We start from the raw sequence: 7,409 nt of genomic DNA on the forward strand, positions 1-7,409 counted from the left end.
CTGTGGGTCAGACAACACCCAGTTCATGATGGGTAGCTCAGGCCTCATGGTGACTGGTGGCCCATGGTTAGGCATTCAGTCTCTACTAAAGCCCAGTAACAAGCCAAAAGCTGTTTCTCAAAAGGAGAGTGGTTATCTGCAGAGGATAGCATTGCGATTCACCAATAGGAACTGGCCAAAGGCCGTGTATTTCACTACTAGGAACACCATGAGCAAGTAGCCAATGCCACAATTCCACATGAGTCAGACTATTCTGATTACTGTTCCCACTCTGCTGTCCATTGTGATAACCATGCCCACCTTGCCTTTGTTGATTAACTGCTGCCACTTGGCCCCTACTACCACGGGGTCCAATCAGCCTTATCATAGTTAAGTGTGTTTTAGTTCAAAGGCTGGCAGTTCAAACCCACCAGCCACTCTTTGGAGTAGTATCACTACTTCTGCAGTAATGCTGCCTCAGAAACCCAAGGAGGGGTCACTTTGAGTTGGGTTTGACTCCAAGGCACATAACAACAACAACAACAACAGGGTAATTCCCACTGTCAAATCAGGTTTACATAAAATAGCAATCACAGCAGTCTTCAAGGATGGTGGAGCTCCCTTCACAAATTTATTCCTCATGGTACTGGTGAAAGACGTGTCTTCTGAATTCTTCATTTCTGGCTCTAGGTGTCTAATCTGATAAATCCACTCTAACAGGCCAATTTCCCTAAGCATCTGGATACCTTCTTCTACATTAAACCAAGGCAGGTCTGGTACTTCAACTTGACTTAAGGTAGTCCACTGCATAATCCATGCCTCAGTAAGCCAACCAAATAAACTATTAGATCCTTTCCTAACCTCTCGAGCTGAGACATAGAATGAAGAATCCATACTTAGTGGGCCTAAATCAATAAACTCAGACAGATCCAATCTTACATTCCTTGCAACATTATCCCACACTCTCAGTAGCCATTCCCATATATATTCCCCAGGTTTCTGTCTATACATGTTAGCAAAATCAAGTAGGTCTTTCTGGGTATAGCATATCACCTCCTCAGTCACACTTTCTATTTCACCTCTTGGGGCTCACTTGGACTTGACTTTATTTATGGGTCTGGTAGAAACAATGAGTGGTTGAGGCAGTTGCTGAAAGCATTCAGGAATGTCTTCCATGGCCTCTGCCTCAAACAATGACCCAGCAGGACTGGTTTGGATAGTCTCATCAAACTGAGGGGGAGGGGATAATGGTTTTACAGTAATCCGTTCAGATGGGAGAAATTCAACAGAATTTACAGGCTCCATATCCTGATCTTCCTCATTATCTGTCCATATGTCTCCATTCCAGGTTACAGGATCCCATTTTTTTCTAATCAATGCCCTCATTAACAGCAGACACCATTCTGGGTTGGCTATTTAGCTGGCGTTGTAATTCAGCCATTCTTACAATAAGACTCTGGGTTTGGTTTTCAGTGATATCAGCTCTGTTAGTAGAAGCTATAAGGCTTTCTTTCAGAGCACAGCTGGAAGCACTGAGGTCCTTTATGTGGTGCTTAAGCCGATACTCAGCAGCTTTGAGCTCATCTTGCTCTTTCACCAATTTATCCAGTGTAAGTAGGACCAACCAACCAGCTTCCTTATACTCCTCATTCTGACAAAATTGCAGAAAAGTATCAAATATCTGATCACCCAGAGCATCACTTCTCACAAATAATTGATCTATTGGTGGTGCTATTTTGTGTATTAATTTTGCCACCTCACACCACGGATTAGTAGGGCCCCCTTTACTAGCAGACGTACAGTCGCTAGTGTCATCAAAATTAATCAAACTGGAGAACCAATCTAGGAAGCCCATCCTTATGATTTTGTCTCTCTAGAATGACTCCCGGTACCAAATGTGCTAGACTGGGTTCTCTAGAGAAACAAAAACCAGCAAAGCTTATATATATATATATAGGGAGAGAAATTTATCTTAGGAAAATGGCTCACAAAGGTATAGAAGCCAGCAAGTCCAAAGTCCCTGGAGCAAACGTCAGGCTGGAGGCTTTTCTTAGCTTCTGCAACTGCAGGGGGCCAAGAAGCCCAAGGCTGGCAGGCAGTCCACCAGCTGTTGACTCCAACGAATGATGAATCCTAGATCTCCAGATCGAATGGTGGACTGCTCACTCATGGAAAGTTGTAGGCAGCACACCAGAATCCCGATCCACAGAAGAATGTCTCTCTTCCCAGGATGTCCCAGGATATCGTGGAAGCAGGCCACACCCCTAGGGAAACTCCCCTTGAGCAGATTGGCCACTCAGAACACAGTCATCCGATCCCATCATGGGAACAACCGCACAGAACTGGGGTCCACCCAAGTTGACACACTGCTCCAAATATCACAATGACCATGAACTTATACTGGGTATATAAGGTGTTTCTAGTTGCATTGATGAGGTAATTATTCTCAAGTAGTTCATCACCTTTATAGGTCACATTTACTGAATTCAAATCCCAAAATATCATGAATGGACCTCTGAGTTCCATATTAGAAGGCTTTTCTAAAGTAATTTAAAAAAAAATAATAATAGTACACTGGAAAAGGGCCCTGGTTATAGCACTTGAGTATGAACCAAAACGTGGGCAGATTGAACCCACCAGCCACTCAGTGGGAGAAAGAAGGAACAATCTTCTTCCTTGGAAACTCTATATGGCAGTTCTACTATATCCTTCAGAGTTGCTAGTTAGAATCCACTGGAGAGCAGTGGATTGGGACACTGAAATGTTCAGTCAGTGATGTGTCTCTAAGGAAAGTTTAGAGTCTTTTGTCATCTTTTCATCTCCGGTAAATAGAGTTGTAAAAGGTGAATCTGGGGAGGTACCATGGGCCACATTTAGGTATGCCACACCGAAGAGGCACAGGAGGAAAAGAGGCAGGGGTGGTAGTGCCTGGGACCCCAAGGGCCAGGGATGGGGCAAGTGGCAACGAAAGGGTCTGCTGTGGGAAGCTGGCTCCTCATTAAGCTGACATCTGCTGCCCCGAGTCTCTAAGTGCACTCGCAAGTGATCCTTGCCCTCTGCCAGTGCCAGGAGCAGGACCCCAGAGACAAGGTGGAGTGGGAGGGGCCAGCACCTGGCCTTCTCCCCAGAGTGGGGCGCCAGGCTCAAGACTGAGAGCCAGTGCTAAGTCGGCCAACAATCAATTTTGCAGTGCTATTCATAATGTTTTTACTTCTCATCCTTTAAAGGACTTGCATAGAGTGGGAAAATAAACCAAAGATAATGTGATCTTTATGTATATATAATGGAGATCACTTTATTTATTCTCATTGGTCCTTTGGATGTTACTCTCTATTTCTTAGCTCCAAAAGTATTTCAGCTCAAAGTAGCAACTTGTTGTTAGGTGCCCTTGTCATTTCCTACTCATAGTGACCCTATGCACAGCAGAACGAAACACCGCCAGGTGCTGAGCCAGCTCCATGATTCTTGCCAATAAGTAGCAACTTATTTGTAGATATATTACCTCCACATCTATATCTATGTAACGTTCCTAAGTGGTACAAATTATTTGTACTCAACTGTTAATCTGAAGGTTGACAGTTAGATGCCACCAAACCATGCCATGGAGGAAAGGGCTTCAAACATTATTAAGCAGTTCTACTCTGTCACCATGGGGTCTCTATGGTCAAATTAACTCCAGTGGATTGGGTTACTTTGGTGTGTGTGTGGGGGGCGGGGTAAGGGGGTGTAGAGGAGACAGAGAGAAGGAGAAATGAAATCTTGAGGCAGCTTCATTTTCCAGAATAGATTCTCTTCTGAGGACCTGTGAACCAGATTTATTTTTCTTAAAGAAGTGATATAAATACAATATTAAAAATGGTGTATAACAAGTACTAAGCATTTGAAATGTGATCTTCTCACAAAACCATACCTAGTCTATTTCTGTTTTTTTGCCTCTTTCTCACTTGGGAATGCTCAGGGAAGTATTACTTTCATCTGCTTGAAAATCTCTCTTGTATCAATTTCAACTTTCTAGTTCCTTAATTAGGGAATATGCCATTTGTCCTTCTTATTCTTACCGGAAGCTGAATTAACTGTTCTTTTTATCATTCCATAGTGTGAGAATACTCATCATCTTCCACTTTCTGCCTTCAGTGTTGTTGTTGTTGTTGTTGTTGTTATGTGCCATTGAGTTGGCCCCGACTCATAGCGACCCCTCCTTGGGTTTCCGAGGCAGTATCACTACCGAAGTAGGATTGCCCAACCTTCCTTCCGAGGAGTGGCTGGTGGGTTTGAACCGCCAGCCTTCTGGTTAGCAGCCAAGTGCTTTAGCCACTATGCTACCAGAGTAAAATACTTAATTATGGCGACAAAGAAGGGACAAATTTAAGAGAGATCTCAAAGTTATAAAAAAAAAAAAGCCTTCACACAAATTTGATCTTATGATCATGGGTGATGAGAGAAAAGAAGGAAATCAAAGGCAAATCAAATGTTTTGATTTCAATATCCAAATGATTGTTGTGAAAGTTTCTAATAATATATGGATTTTTCTTTTATAAAAATGCTGTCTGTCACTATTAGTCAATTGCAAAATGTCTGAATAGTCAAAATAATGTTTTTATCTAGTCTGAGAAATATTAGTAGAAATTATTAATATACACAAAATTAAAGAAAAATTGAGAAGTGATTCCTTTACCTGATGGGTTTCCCACACACACCTCTTTTATTTCAAGTATTGTATGCTCAGAGAGAGAGAGGAAATCTTTATCAAAAACACACTTGGCTTTTACAAGACTGATCAGTTCAGTTAAACTGGAGTAGGTCTTTACTATCTGACCCAACTTATATTTTTTAACTAACATAACATAAAATCATATTTTTTTGGAATGTATAATCATCACAACTTCTTATCATTTTTCCTACTTCCCCATTTTACAGAGCACATATCATTTGGATGTGTATGATCTCATTTAAAGAGCAAAATGATTCCTTGAATTAGGCCTTTGTTGGGGTGAAGACCTTATATAATTGGCCCAAAATCTGGGATTTCTTCATTTCTCTTTTTCGTACTCATTAGGGTTGGAGTAACAGTACATTGGTAGGAATCTGCCAGAAATTCAAGCCAAATTCAGAAGAGGATGTAGAATGAGGGATATCATTGTTGATGTCAGATGGATCTTGGCTGAAAGCAGAGAACACCAGACAGATGTTTGCCTATTGACGATGCAAAAGCACTTAACTATGAAGACCAAAACAAATTATGGATAATATCTTGATCATTGGGATTGCTGGAACATTTAATTGTGCTCATACATAGACTAAGAGGCTGTCGTTTGAAAAGAACAAGGGGATACTGCATGGTTTAAAATCAGGAAGGGAGTGTGTTAGGGTTGTATCCTTTTACCATAGTTATTCAATCTGTATGCTGAGCAAATGATCTGAGAAGATGGATTATTAGAAGAAGAATGCAGTTTCAGATTGGGGAAACACTCATTAATGAACTGTGATATACAGATGAAACAACTTAGCTTTCTGAAATTGGAAATGAGTGCTTACTAATAAAGACCAAAGACTACACCTTTCAGTATCTGTTGTGTCTCAACATAAAGAGAACAAAATCCTCACAACTGGGCCAATAAAAAACATCATGATAAACAGAGAAAAGATTGAAGTTGTCAAGAATTTCATTTTACTCAGATCCACATTCAATGCCTATGGAAGCAGCAGTCAAGAAATCAGACATCATATAGCACTGGGAAAATCTGCTGCAAAAGACTGCTTTAAAGTGTTAAAAAGCAAAGATGTCACTTTGAGGACTAAGATGCACCCAGCTGGAGTCATGATATTCTCAACTACCACATAGGCATGTTCAAACTGGACAATGAATAAGGAAAACCAAAGAAGAATTGATGCATTTGAATCAGGGTGTTGGTGAAGAATATTGAGTATACCATGGACTTTCAGAAAAATGAACAAATCTGTTTGTACAGACAGAAATGCTGAGAAGCAAGAATGGCATGACTTTGTCTCATGTACTTTGGACATGTTATTAGGAACGACCAGTCCCTGGAGAAGGATATCATGGTTGGTAAAGTAAAGGATCAGCAAAAAAAAAAAAAAAAAGAAAGAAAGGAAAACCCTCAATGAAATGGACTAACACATTAATTTCAACAATGGGCTCAAACATAGCAATGACTATGAGGAAGGTACAGAACCAGACAGTGTTCCATTTTGTTGTACAAGGGTTGCTATGAGTTGGAAAACAATACCGGAAAAAAACAAACAAACAAACAAAAAAAAAAACACCTCACTATTGTCAAGTGGGATCCAACCCATAGCAACTGATGCTTGTGTTTCCGAGGCAGTATAGTTATGGAAGTAGATTGCCTAAAGAGTAGTGGGAGTCAAAGTTATTACAATCGCTAAAGGCCGATGTCAACAGGTCTCAAGGTCCAGACATATCTTATGTTCTCCCCACTTACATTGCTATGCATCTTAGTGGGCTGGTACAAAACAAAACCAAATCCATGCACTGAAAATACATTTTTCTGTGTGACCAGGTTCAAGATAATTTGCCTAAACTTCTTCATTTGAAAAATGGGTCTAACATACCATCTACCACATAGAGTTTTTATAGGAATTACATAAGGTAGCTGGACTTAGCTTTCACTTAAGCTTTCACTAAAAAGATAATTAATAACTTAATCATTACTGTTATTCTCTTGAAGAATGATCACAGAGACATTTCTTAGTTCTCTAATTGGACTACTCTTTTATCATCTAATCTCTATAAGCCAACTAAGGATAGAATGCTTTTATTGCCCTGTCTCCACTGTCATCATATATACTGCCTATCCTTCACAAGTGTGATACAAGCTTAAATCAATAATAACTGCCTCTCACTTGTATTTAATATTTCTGCTTAAAAAATATTATCAGATCAAAAACTTATATACCATGATATTCATCGCAAGATTTTTTATAATAGAGAAAATGCTGTGATTTGTTAATGACCGAAATGACTATCATTAGAAGATTAATGAAACTAATGAAGGTGCACTTTCACAACAGAATACAGTATGATTTTTAAGGAAGAGGTGGATGCTTTATAAACTTAGATTTGGAAAATAAGCACATGATATGTTTAATTAAAAAAGAAAAAAAGTTTAGAGAAGACTATGCATACCGTGTTATTGTTGTTAGTGGCCATAGGGTCAGTTATGTTCAGTGACAACCCCATGTGTTACCAAGTAGAATTGTTCCATAGGGCTTTCTTGCCTGTAATCTTAACAAAGGGCATTGGTGGTGCAGAAGTGAAAGCACTTTGCTGCTAAACAAAAGGCCAATTGTTTCAACCCACTAGCCGCTGTGAGGGAGAAACATGTGGCAGTCTGTGTTGGATTGGGTCCTCTAGAGAAACACAAAAACCAGCAAAGTATATATATATATAT

The 7,409-nt window shown here is 40.0% G+C and overlaps 1 pseudogene; it reads right to left on the reverse strand.

Moving 5' to 3' along the window:
* Positions 1-2,523, reverse strand: part of LOC122150382 — a 6,451-nt pseudogene extending 3,928 nt beyond the window's left edge.
* Positions 2,524-7,409: the final 4,886 nt, after the last annotated feature.

Source organism: Orycteropus afer, unplaced genomic scaffold (assembly GCF_000298275.1).
Source record: "Orycteropus afer afer isolate SDZICR_OR568_19922 unplaced genomic scaffold, OryAfe1.0 scaffold00131, whole genome shotgun sequence".
Taxonomy (NCBI): domain Eukaryota; kingdom Metazoa; phylum Chordata; class Mammalia; order Tubulidentata; family Orycteropodidae; genus Orycteropus; species Orycteropus afer.